Genomic DNA, 14,331 nt, shown 5'->3' on the forward strand with positions numbered 1-14,331 from the left:
CATTTATGAATAATTTAAAACATAAAATAACACATGAGAAAAAATAAACTTTTGAATGATAAAAGAAACATTAAAGGTTATATTTGGATTTAAAAGTAATTTTCTCAACTTAATTTTTAGTAAGTTTTCTCCATAAAATGTGTCTGTATTTTCTTGCAAATGTAAAACAATCAATACAGAAGAGTATAAAGTTTCAAAAGTAATTCATGCCACCTTAATTTTACTATTATAGATTTCATCTTACATTGTCTACGTTTTTATGAAGGCACATGATTCAAATGCTCCATTACTTCTATTACTCTATAGAGTACTGAAAATCAACGTATTTTTAGAGAGAAAGTGACTGGTGGGCTGATGATAAATGTTATTTAATGAAAGACAAGTACTGCTTTTTAAATGTTTTAAAATATAACTAATATGTGAGAATTGACATTTTTATAAATATGGAATTTTTTTCCTCCAGAAAATTTAATTATCTCACCCTTTAAAATTTATGCTGCTGTAAGGGCCTTCTGTTTTGCAACATAATTGGAAATATAGTCTCTAAACCTTATTTTTAAAGTTGGCTTTTAAATAGAAAAATCTGAAAATATGGGCTTTTAGAAAAAATTCTGGGGTTAGGGAAGAAAATTTATAAGAATGAATGAAGTTACAATATTCTAAGACAGAAAATGACAGGTTGCTGTCACTAATGTACAAGCCAGACCAATCTGTTTGGGTCAATGTGCGAATGTTGATTTAGGAAAGAGATATAGCAGGAAAGCAAAAGTTTTGTACGCTAGAAAGCCACATGGCAGTCTGAACTTTTCAGAGGAGATGGGTGGGGCTTATGGATTCTTTGAAAAAGCAAAGTCATCACACTTTTAATATAGCATATAGGGCTTTCTTTAGTAAAAACGTATCTTTCTCCGAAATCAGCATTTAGACTTATAGTCAACTATAAAAAGAAAGGCTGACTACCAATTAACTGACTCTTTTATACCACCCAGGCCAGCTTCTCAGTTACATTTGTTATTTTAGAAAAATACATGTTAGACCGAAGAGGGAACCCACATGGGTTTTGGCATTCTTCTTTTCTCCTCAAATAAAACATGAAAAGCTTTATTGAAAAGAAGATCAAATGATGAACAAACTGGATTTGTCATAATTGTTAAGAATATCTAATAATTTTGTTTCTTCTCACAAAGTTTGAAAAACAGAGTTAATTCAGTACATACCACTTGAATTACAGTGAGATGCTTCAAAAGTGTCAAGTTAAACGAGTATACAAAACTGAGTTCTAAAATATAGATTTATTCAGATTAAAACTTGCATTCCAATGCTACGTTAAAATATGAATTTATAGAATAAATACACAGAGTTTACTCACCCTATGCCAGGTAGTCTTCTAGGTGCTGAGACCCAAAACTGAACAAAAGAAAACCCAGCCACGGACAGGTTCTACACATGTTATATAAAACCTTCCATGAACATCTCTGTGCTTGGAATTGGAACTTTAAGGAGCTTGCCACCAGAATTTTATTCAGAATTTACCAATAAGGATCTATATAATTCAAATGAACTTCATTTACGTTTTTTACGTCTTTATTTCCATGTGTGCTGCAGGATGGAGAGGAAGTATTCTGTTGTGGCTAAGCATGCATGCTCTGAAGCCAGGTGGCCTGCCACATTGCTTTCTATCCGTGCAACACTGGGCCCTCTCTGACCTTTGGTTTCCTCATCTATGAATGGAAGGTTATAATGATATCTACCTTCTAGATTGTTATAAGGAATAAATTAAATAACACTTGTGCGGTACTTAGGCTAGAACTTACATTATAAGCACTCAACAAACGTTCATTATTATTATTGCTAAAGCTGAGGGAATAGTTAGATAGCACCAGATTCTTATGCGTACTGCATAAGAGAAGGACCAGGGGGAAAAAATCCATGTTGTTTGCATTCTCTTCTTAGAAAACAAGAAAGTGAAAGATGAATGGAAGGATTTGTGCTTGTCATTTTAATATCTGGCATATTTTTAATCAAAGAGGAGGACTACATGTCTCATTAAGTTTCTACTATCATTTTTCACCAAATTAAAATAAAAACACTATTGGACTTCAATTTTCAAAAGCTCAAACTATATATGTATAATTTCCACTTCTAACCATTTTATGATCCAACTCTTACAGTAATATTTGGGAAGAATCTTCCCTTTGGGGATCTCTTTCTCTGACGTCACCTTTCTTACTATTCCTTAAAGAAAATGTACAGTTTGTTAATAATAACATTATGGAAAATGACTTTCGGTTAACTTTGGAAATAAACTTGAATAGCAAGCATGAGAAATATTTCGGAGAGTTTTTCTTTTAAGTGACAAGCTATTGTTCTATCATGGATATAGCCAAGGTTAAAGAAGTTCCATATGGCTTGAGCACTAGTAACGCCACCAATAATTAAAGGCTGCCCCAATGTCTCTAGTTAGCTATGACATCATAACCATAATTATTTTAGGACTGAAATGAACTATAGTTTTTCTCTAGTCTAACCCTATCATTTAACAGTTGAAGAAACTGAGGCTTAGTTAGATAAATTTGCTGACCCAAGACAACTTGGCAAGTTGGCAATGGAAAAGGGAATGCCACCCAGAACAACATCCTTGCCCTTGACCACTTGGCGTCTTGCAATAATGGAAAAAGTATACATCTTGAGCATTTTGTTACCAACTACTTTTCCTTTATTTTCTCTAGAAAATATAACAATGAAGACTTATAATGTAAGTGAAGATAATGGGAATCTGGATTAATTTTTACTTTCAGTTCGTGTATATTCTGACCCATGTAAAAATTCATTTTTTTCCTCCCCCTTGAAAAATCTGTTATATTTTTCTCTTCTACTTAAAAGTTTTGACAAATAACAAATGAGTATCTCAGAAACATACATAATGACATGCTTTGTTTTCATGTTGTGTTTTTTATATCGCTTCAAAATTTTTACATAAAATTTATAATTTATAAATTTAAGTAAAATTTATAATTTATGGTTAATATAGCAAGTACTATTTTCTTCCCATTATTCCTCTCAGGCACATGGAAATTGAGGATAGACTTTAAGTATGATTTTAAAAGTTAACATGAAGGTAAATAAGTTTATTTGACATAAACACGCTGTCTCATAGATTAGCTATAATAGAAGCTGTTTAATCTTTCTCCGTATATATGTGTATCCCTTAGTCAATTGTGTGTTCCAGATAAATCATTTTGGTTTTCTTCCCCATTTTTAATCTGCAGAGTTTTCTTCCCTAAGAACAAAAGTCAATAAGCATATTACATGTTATACATTGAACAACCAACTGAATGGATTAAGATAGTTTTATTTTAGCCTAACTCTTAAGCAGGAAAAGAGAATCAATGTTGCCTCTTCAGTCTGAATAGGTTAGCTTTATGTGTAGGCAGAAAGGCAACTGCAGTTATATTATCTGATTATTTGTAAGAATTAAGATAAATTAGTGCTCTAAATGGAGTCAGTCAACCCTCTTCCATTTCCCTTTCTGGAAAATAGAATGAAGACAAGATTATTTTCAGAATAACATTTAGAAAGGCCCAGGCTGACTCTTTGAGTAGGTAGATGATTTACTGGGCATCTGGGTGGAATGTAGAAGCACTGAACCAGAGGAGGGAGAAGTGACAAAAAAAAAAAGTATACATTTGCGAGATCTATTATTTGGCCCTTAACATAAATGAATGGTCTTTCTTCTTAGGTTTTCATGACACATTCTCTTTGAGCATGCTTCAACTAGACATGTGTAAATAAGATTTGTTTTAACATATTTTCATTTCATGTTTGTATGTAGACACTGAGTACACTAGTTAAAATAACTTACTTTGCTGCCTTAAACATTTCATCAAGTCAGTTGGAGCTTCCACTCCATCAAGATGGAGAGTTTGCCCATGTTTGAGACCTGCTCTGTAATATTTCTTTATAATTTCAGCTATGACTTTGTTCATGCTGGTACAGAATTTAATGCTTACTATTTGACTACTGGTAAACTTTGCAATTTTTAATAGCTTTTACCATTATATCATGGCCATCCATGTTTCTTGCATTTCTTTTAGCCTTAAATGCCACCTTTTTTGGTATTAACTTTGAGTTTTCTACTTTCTTTGTTTGCATTTTTTCTTATCCTTTTGTTCACTTCTTGACTCTCTAATTCTCCTTACCAATTGTTTTAAGTGTGACTGTGTAAACATTATGTACATTGGTGTTATGTTTACTGAATGTGAGAGTCTACCTTTAATGGCAAAATTCATTCCATTCTCATTTAGAGTAGAGATCAGTATATCTCATGTTTATTACCGGTTTAAGTGTTTTATTTTTTTTCTTTCTCTTGTTGTTTTATTTGAACAAATTACTATTTATGTTGCCTTTTCTTTTGTTTGTTTTTGATTCAATTATGGTTTTCCATTCTGTTAATAGTTTTCCCTTTTCTTGCCCTTATTAGATATCTACGACTCTACTATTATTTTAAGAAGATCCACCATGCTCCCAATTGAGATAGACTGTCTTACTCAGTCAACACTCAGTTTTCTCTGATCTCTCTCTTATTCCTCAAAACAATAACAAAGGAAGATGAAAACCTTAGAAAGAATTATATTAGGTCTCTCCACTCTTTGCAAGATACCATTTCAATTTTAAGATTTTTTCTTTTTCTTTTTTAAAGACAGAGTCTTGTTCTGTCACCCAGACTGGAATGCAGTGGCACAATCATAGCTCACTTCATCCTCGAACTGCTAGGCTCAGGTGATTCTTCCACCTCAGCCTCCCACAGTCTTGGCATTACAGATATGAGTCACTACACCTGGCTGCCTCAAGATTTTTTAATTTTAATTTTATTTTTATTTTTTTTGAGGCAGAGTCTCACTCTGTCACCAGGCTGGAGTGCAGTGGCTGTGATCTCGGCTCACTGCAAACTCTGCCTCCCGGGTTCAAGTGATTCTCCTGCCTCAACCTCCCGAGTAGCTGGGACTACAGGCGTGCACCACCACACCCAGCTAATTTTTGTATTTTTAATAGAGACGGGGTTTCACCATATTGGCCAGGATGGTCTTGATCTCTTGACCTCACGATCCACCCACATTGGCCTCCCAAAGTGTTGGGATTATAAGCATGAGTCACCACACCTGCCCAGCCTCAAGATTTTTTAATTTAGCATTAAATAACCTATTATTAGATTTTATTTATGAAGATAGAAAAACTATCTTGAAAAAGAGATAATGAGTCAAGAAATAGGTGAACGAATGAATGAATGGATAGGTGGATAGGAACATAGGTCACCACCTTCCTTCTGCCTCTTCTTTCTTGAATTCCCTTTTGATCGCTGTGAGTCTTTTTTCAAGTAATTTTTTTCAGGCAAGGTATTTGTGTGGTACATATTCTAAATTCTTTATTATTATTATTATTATTATTATTATTATTATTATACTTTAAGTTCTAGGGTACATGTGCATAACGTGCAGGTTTGTTACATATGTATACTTGTGCCATGTTGGTGTGCTGCACCCATCAACTCGTCAGCAACCATCCACTCGTCATTTACATCAGGTATAACTCCCAATGCAATCCTTCCCCCCTCCCCCCTCCCCATGATAGGCCCCGGTATGTGATGTTCCCCTTCCAGAGTACAAGTGATCTCACTGTTCAGTTCCCACCTATGAGTGAGAACATGTGGTGTTTGGTTTTCTGTTCTTGTGATAGTTTGCTAAGAATGATGGTTTCCAGCTGCATCCATGTCCCTACAAAGGACGCAAACTCATCCTTTTTTATGGCTGCATAGTATTCCATGGTGTATATGTGCCACATTTTCTTAATCCAGTCTGTCACTGATGGACATTTGGGTTGATTCCAAGTCTTTGCTATTGTGAATCGTGCCGCAATAAACATACGTGTGCATGTGTCTTTATAGCAGCATGATTTATGATCCTTTGGGTATATACCCAGTAATGGGATGGCTGGGTCATATGGTACATCTAATTCTAGATCCTTGAGGAATCGCCATACTGTTTTCCATAATGGTTGAACTAGTTTACAATCCCACCAACAGTGTAAAAGTGTTCCTATTTCTCCATATCCTCTCCAGCACCTGTTGTTTCCTGACTTTTTAATGATTGCCATTCTAACTGGTGTGAGATGGTATCTCATTGTGGTTTTGATTTGCATTTCTCTGATAGCCAGTGATGATGAGTATATCTCAAACAGTTACAGAATTTTCGAGTTATAAATCCTTCCCCCTTTTTAGTGTCAACTATTACTAATAAGAAATGCCATGCCAAACACACCTTCTCTACAAACCTTGCAGATAACTTTTATTTCTATTTGGAGGTGTCTATATTCAAAAAACTTTTGACTTTAGGAATTTCACCAGGATAAAATGTTAGATTTGTTTCTTTATTTAGAACTCTTAAAGTCCTTTTACTGCTCAGACTTTAGTTTTTTCTTCATGTCAGGGGAATTTTCTTAAATAATGTATTCAATTATTGTCTCTCCTATTTCTGTTCTTTTCTCCTGAAAATTCTATCATTTATATTGTATCTCATGAATCTAGTCTTCAGTCATATTATCTTTACCCTCATGATATTCCATCTCTCTATAGTTTTGCTTTGTCATTAGAAATGTTACTTGTACTTGACCTGTTAAGTTACTTAATATGATTTTTATATTGGCCATTCTCATTCAATTCAACTATTGTATTGTTTCCCCTAAAATAATGATTTTTTTTGTTTTATTTTGCTTTGCTATTGTTTTAGCACAAGACAGACTTTTAAAACTCAAGTGTACTGAATTCTACATTTTATATTTTTATCTCTCCCCACAAGTGCTTTTGCTTCACTGCAAATATGCCCTGATTATTCTGCCTGATCATCCTTTCTGACTGGTGGGAAATTTTAGATAGGTTGTTATTTCTGACTTCTTGTCTCATGCAGCTCAGATTTAGAGGTTGGAGTTTCCTAAGAGTTTAGAATCCCATTGCTAAGAAAAGCAGAATAGTTCTAACACCCACAGTTTAGAGGGTTGCCTGTTTCTTGCCAAAGCACCTGTAGGAATTCTCTTCACTCCCTAGCTCCCCTGAACTCTTTCAGCATCTAGGGACAGAAGAACTCATTCATCACTGACCCTCTCAATATTCTAGGGGCCAGAGGCACCTTGTATATTCACTCAGAAGAATGTCACCCTTCTTCTTGTGGTTTCCCAAAATATAAGACAGCAATTACAAAAAAAGAAAAAAAAAAAAATGAAAGAATCGTAGGATAGGTCCAGAAGATATAAAGCTACTTCTTATGAGTCCACAAATCTGTGAAAGCTAGAGTCATCCTACAATCTACTTCTTTATTTTCCTTTTGCCCAGGCAATAATGCTTTACTCTAGTAGTTTGCCCTGCCACAATTCTTTCTGCTGTGATTTTAACAGATGTCATATACCAATTATACCAGCTTTCCATGAGTTCCAAAGTCTCCTGGGTTAAGAGTCAAATAGCTTGAAATAGGAGTAGATAAAAAAGAGAAGGTGGCCCAGCTGCTGCCAGAATCTCTGCTCATGGTATCTACTTTCTGTAACACTCCTATAGTGAGCTGATCAACTCCTGCTAGTGAGTGAGTTCTCGTGAGATCTAGTCATTTGAAAGTATGTGGTAACTCCCCACTCATTCTCCTGCTCCTGCTTACATGTGACAGGCCTGCTGTCCCTGTATAGCCTGCGGAACTGTGAACCATTAAACTTCTTTTCTCATAAATTACCCAGTTTCAGGTATAAAAAGCAATCTTTAAAGCAATGCAAGAACGAACTAATCCACTGCTCCAGAAAAGATATCATATATGACACAACATCTACAATTAAGGTATAAATTTACTTGAGTTATGGTAGCTCACTATCACGCTCAAAGATCCATCTGACTTTTTATGTTGGTGAATAAATGGCAATATCATCGGGACTACCTCCCATTCATCCTTAGGTCTTTAATAATGGCACTAATTGTTGCTATTTTTCCAGAATAAGGTATTATTTTGGATTTACTCTCTTGACTGTAGAGAATAAGGGTAATTTCAGAGGCTTCCATTTGGCATTTATTTTCACAATATCCCCTACCTCACAGGCCAAGGAACCAGAGTGGGATTTTTTCCAACAATAAGATGTCTTACTTTAATTATATATTGAAGACCGAGAAAATGATCATCCATGGTCCTAGTAGACCCACTGTGAGCTGGACCTGCTCCAGAACCTGAATTTATTACTCAACCCTCATTTATACCTAATCTAATATAGCGGCCATGGTATTTCTTCCAGCCCCTATTTATCTAGGTCAACTGGAGTCCTACATGAAGCAGTCCTTGAACTATTTCAGTGTTCCCTTTTCCCCAGTGAACAATTACCTAAGCAAATGGCCACAGATCTTTTGGGGAAAGACTGGAGAATTGTTACCTAAACACTTTTAACGGTAATATAGGGTCCTTCCCCTGAGGAGCTGGTCTCTCCTCCCATCAGTGGTTCCTGGACTGAAAACTGCTACAAGTTCTGCAGTAGGAAAGAAATTGTGACTCCTTATTGAGGCAGCTGCCCTTAAATTCCTTTTCATCCCTCTGTGGTTTTCGTGGCTTGTACAGATTGAGGTAGACTGTGTAGCAGGAGAATATCACAGGTATGATGAACACAATTGGAAATATGCGATCTCGTTTCTGTCTTCATCTGTTGAGTAGCTAAAATTATCCAGCACCTCTGGACCTCAGCTACAAAAATGCATCTTGCATCTTGCCCACCTGGAAATAACTTCAGAGTGCCTACACTAGTTCTAGCCACTGTAGCCTCTTCGTACCTACTGAGGAGAGCTGATCTGGCATTGCCCTTGGGAGTTTCTCCACTCTTAGATTCTCACTAACATAATGTGTTTCTACTAATCCATGTTAGTAGAAACAAACACATGATGTGTTGCTTGAGTGTGACCAGTCTCAGATTCCACTGTGTATGACACAGTTTCACCTGCTCCCAGTCACTTCATCCCTACCAAACCTGACTCACTGATAGTGTTCTGCCTGTAACTACATCAGGAGTAAGAATAAAGAGAAGTGTGTGTGTATGTATGTGTGTGTGCGTGTGTGAAGAAGGGGAGGATTGTGGGGGCAAAAGATCTCTATCTCAAATATATTTTTTCCTTCTATAGAGTACCTTCTGAGTCACCCATTTACTATAATCTAACACTGAGATAAAGTGTAACTTTCTCAGCTTCCTTCAAGGTTAATTTTCAGAGATCTGAACATGCACACTGACTTGAGCTGTCAGAATATATCTTGATTTCTAAAAGACGTTTAATCAGTTTTCCGAGATATTCCTGCAGATAAAATGAGTGAATGTTGAAAGAATAATAATAAAGTTATTATTCCAGTTATGAATAACCACACCCAAAGAATACCAAGCTTTGAATCGCTGTCAGCCTTGAGTTAGGTTTCTTGTGACATGCATTAGATACTGTCTTATTCAACATTTGAATCAATGGCTTGGATAAAAATAAAGGCACACTTATAAAAGCAAAGTTGGATGAAAAAAGCTAAGATTTAAAAATAAAGTTGTATGAGTCCGTTTTCATACTGCTGATAAAGACATACCCAAGACTTGGAAGAAAAAAAGGTTTAATTGGACTTGCAGTTTCACATGGCTGAGGAGACCTTAGAATCATGGCAGGAGGTGAAATGCACTTCTTACATGGTGCAGCAAGAGAAAATGAGGAAGATGCAAGAGTGGAAACCCCTGATAAAACCATCATATCTCATGAGACTTATTTACTACCATGAGAATAGTATGGGGAAAACTGTCCCCATGATTCAAATTATCTCCCACTGGGTCCCTCCCAAAACATGTGGGAATTATGGGAGTACAATTTAAGGTGAGATTTGGGTGGGGACACAGAGCCAAACCATATCATTCCAACATTGGCCCCTTCAAATCTCATGTCATCATATTTCAAAACCAATCATGCCTTCCCAACAGTCCCCCAAAGACTTAACTCATTTCAGCATTCACCCAGAAGTCCACAATCCAAAGTCTCATCTGAGACAAGGCAAGTCCCTTCCACCTATGAGCCTATAAAATCAAAAGCAAGCTAATTTATTCCTAGATACAATTGGGGTTACAGATATTGAGTAAATACAGCCATTACAAATGGAAGAAATTGGCCAAAACAAAGGGGTTACAGGGCCTATGCAAGTCCAAAAATCCACTGGGGCAGTCAAATTTTAAAGCTCCAAAATGATATCCTTTGACTTCAGGTCTCACACCCAGGTCACACTGATGCAAAAGGTGGGTTACTATGGTCTTGGGCAGCTCTGCCTCTGTGGCTTTGTGGGGTACAGCCCCCCTCCCAGCTTCTTTTATGGGCTGGTGTTGAGTGTCTGTGGCTTTTCCAGGTGCACAGTGTAAACTGCCAGTGGATCTACCATTCTGGGGTCTGAAGGATGGTGGACCTCTTCTCACAGCTTCACTAGGTGGTGCTCCAGTAGGGACTCTGTGTGGGGGCTTCAACCCCACATTTCCCTTCTGCACTGCCCTAGCAGAGGTTCTCAATGAGTGCCCCACCCCTGCAGCAAACTTCTACCTGGACATCCAGGCATTTCCATACATCTGAAATCTAGGCAGAGGTTCCCAAATCCCAGTTCTTGACTTCTGTGCACCATCAGGCTCCACACCATGTGGAAGCTGCTGAGGCTTGGGACTTGCATCCTCTGAAGTCATAGTCTAAACTCTATGTTAGCCCATTTCAGTCATGGAAGGAGTGGCTGGTATTCAGGGCACCAAGTTCCTAAACTGCACACAGAATGGGAACCCTGGGCCCTTCCCATGAAACCATTTTATCCTCCTCTGCCTCCAGGTCTGTGATGGGAGAGGCTGCCACAAAGGTCTCTGACATACTCTGGAGACATTTTCCCCCTTTTATTGGGGATTAACATTTGACTCCTTGTTACTTATGCAAATTCATGCAGCCAGCTTGAATTTTTCTTCAGAAAATGGGATTTTTCTTTTCTATCGCATTGTCAGGCTATAAGTTTTCTGAACTTTTACAACTGAATGCCTTTAGCAGCACCCAAATCACCTCTGGAATACTTTGTTGCTTAGACATTTTTTCCATCAGATACCCTAAATCATCTCTCTTAAGCTCAAAGTTCCACAAATCCCTAGGGCAGGGGTAAAATGCTGCCAGTCCCTTTGCTAAAACATAACAAAAGTCACCTTTGTTCCAGTTCCCAACAAGTTCCTCATCTCCTTTTGAGACCACCTCAACCTGGACCTTATTGTCTATATCACTGTCAGGCTTTTGGTCAAAGCCATTCAACAAGTCTCTAGGAAGTTCCAAACTTTCCCACATATTTCTGTCTTCTTCTGAGCCCTCCAAACTGTTCCAACCTCTGCCTGTTACCCAGTTCCAAAGTTGCTTCCACATTTTTGGGTATCTTTTCAGCAACACCCCATGACGGGTACCAGTTTACTTTATTGGTCTGTTTTCATGCTGCTGATAAATACATACCCAAGACTGGGAAGGAAAAGAGGTTTAAATGGACTTACAGTTCCATATGACTGGGGAGGCCTCAGAATCATGGTGGGAGGTGAAAGGCACTTCTTACATGGTGGTGGCAAGAGGAAATGACAATGATGTAAGAGAGGAAACCCCTGATAAAACCGTTGTATCTCATAAGACTTACTCACTACAAAGAGAACAGTATGGGGGAAACTGCCCACATAATTCAAGTTATCTCTTACTGGGTCCTTCCCATAACATGTGGGAATTGTGGGAGTACAATTCAAGACGAGATCTGGGTGGAAACATTAGTCACGGTACAAAATTAATAAGATGAAACTTAGAGAAGAATACCATCTTAGAATTATACTGAAGATAGGATCACACAGTTTCAAACAACTGCTTGTATAGATGAGGAAATCAATGCCCAGAGAGGTGAAATGATTGACATAGGGCCACTGAGCTTGCTTGTAACAGAGCCACGATTGAATTCTGGCTTGTTTTTCCAGTGTTATGTGACTACGCCTTGGTTCTTCTCACTCAATACTATCCTTAGATAGCCTCCATATTATGCCTCCAAATTGATTTTTAATTGGCTGAATTCTGAATAGATAATAAAAACTATGCTTATCAATGTGAAGTCCTATATCTAGTCCAAAACAAACAAACAGAAATTGTTTGCGTTAGTGCAGGATGGACAAGGCAGACGTGTGAAAGAGACACTGGTTTTTTGGCAATAATACATCTCTAAAATGTGATTTGACTTCATAAAAAGCTAATTGTCTTAAATTGCATCAGTGGACAGGAGGCATTCAGATTGAGACAGGCTTTTGTTGCATTTTGTTCTGCAATGATCAGAGCACTTCTTTAATGGCCTATCCAGTGCTGGGCAGCACCTTCACAAACTAAAGAACATTAATCATAGGACTATCTGAGTGAAAATCTGAAAATCATGACAGAAATAGAATATTTGTTAAAACTGACATTGAGATTTTTTCACCTAGAGGAAGTAAGCATTTAATTTATGTGTGTGTTTGTTTATTTGTTTGATACAACACATTAGTAAACAGCCATGAAGAAAAGGAGTGATTTATTTGTAATCATGTTTGGTTCTGTCTGAAGTGGTCTGAATTTTCTGTAATAAAGAGAGTCTGGTAAAGCTGAACTTTCTTTCTGATTAAAAACAGCATTAATCCTCTTTGCTTTTGTTAATCTAAAATGATCCAGTGCCTTTTTTTTTTAAAAAAAAACCACAAAGAATTGCATTTCTTTGTTTAGTACCTAAATATGTTACCCATTGAGCCAAAAGATATAAACCCCAGAAGCACTTTTATTCTTTCCACTGTTTGGTTGTATAAGCAATCTGTGGTAGAAATTTTGTTTGAATGTTTCTCAGTTAACCCTGCCTGGGTGTCTAGAGATTTATGAGTTACCCCATGATAGTCACAGGCTTGTGCTAAATCTGTGAAAGAATTTATTTCAAAGCATAATTTATTCTATTAATAAGTAATATCTTATTTCTACATGATGTTTGTAAGTAGATCAAAAAAGACACTAAAAATAAAGTGGGAATTTTATCGTATTTTCCTTAAGTGTCCTTTGTTCACAAGGAGAATCATTTTAGATCTTTTATAAAAATATTAGTTGGAAATATTTTATTAACTAAAACTCTCAAAGACTAATGAGTTGACATAAGAAAAGGTTTTATCCACCTTTTCCTAAGTGAAGTATTGAAATTGAAATTGAAACTATTATTATGAACCATGCAGGAAGCCAATATTTTTAATGCTGTCATGTTGAAATAAGACTAATAACTCACACTGATTTTTGTCAGTGAAATAAGAGGATACTTGAGTTCATTTGAAAAGCAAAGCATAAATATTGATGAATGCCTTTTGACTCTGTCATCTAAACCTCAACTTTAATGATAATATTATATGCAGTGCCCCCTGCTTTATATTTATAACATGCACAATATATCTAATGGAGCATGTAGGTATAAAAATATAATTTTTAAATTTTTATATAATTCAAACAAATCTCTCTTTAAAGACCTTATGTGATTCATATTAGAAGATGTAATAGTCACCAATTTTGAGTAAGTTTAGGAAATAAAGGTTTAAACTCAGTCATTTCAGATTTTCCTTAAACCTCTTCTCCCTTGAATGCATCTAATTTAGGGATATTGAGTCCTAAAGTTGTTGAGAGATGGGTGAGAGAACAGGGTGTATCACTCTCTGCTGGCCCTTTCTGCCTCCACGGAGTTGTCCAAGTTGCCATCAGTCCACACATTCTCTGTTTGCTCAGCCTAATTTCTCTCTCCCTACATTTCTCACCCTTTAAAAGGCAGAAGTCATTTTGACATGCTCTGCAAAATGCACACTCTGCAAAATGAGAGACCAGGGAGCTGGATCAGGTTTCATCTGGATTCAGTATGCATATACTTCATGTCAACTATTACCATGGTTCAGGATTATCTAAAACTTTTCTCATATATCTCTTCCCTTTCAGAAGATGGCAAGGTCTTTTCTGCTTTGAATTCCTTAGCTCTCTCCCGGCATTCTACCATTCATCTCCTGGAGCTGATGCCTCAGCTCTTCCAAGAGACCCTCACCTGAGTCTGACTTTCTTGTTTTCTTTTCCCATTCTCTTTCTCTCCAAGTTTTCAGAGGTGGCTTTTCTTTTATCCTTTTTTAAAATTTTAATCTCATCTCCATTTAGAGCAGAGGAAAATGCTTTGCACTTTTCCAGCTCTTCTCTCTTAAACCTTGGACATTCATGTTTTCATAAAGCCAATA

At 36.7% G+C, this 14,331-nt stretch overlaps 1 long non-coding RNA gene across 1 annotated transcript in view; it reads left to right on the top strand.

Moving 5' to 3' along the window:
• The window catches only part of LOC111550974, a 59,682-nt gene that overhangs the window by 3,250 nt on the left and 42,101 nt on the right, over nt 1-14,331 (top strand). The window lies entirely within an intron of this gene.

This window comes from Piliocolobus tephrosceles, chromosome 1, assembly GCF_002776525.5.
Source record: "Piliocolobus tephrosceles isolate RC106 chromosome 1, ASM277652v3, whole genome shotgun sequence".
Taxonomy (NCBI): domain Eukaryota; kingdom Metazoa; phylum Chordata; class Mammalia; order Primates; family Cercopithecidae; genus Piliocolobus; species Piliocolobus tephrosceles.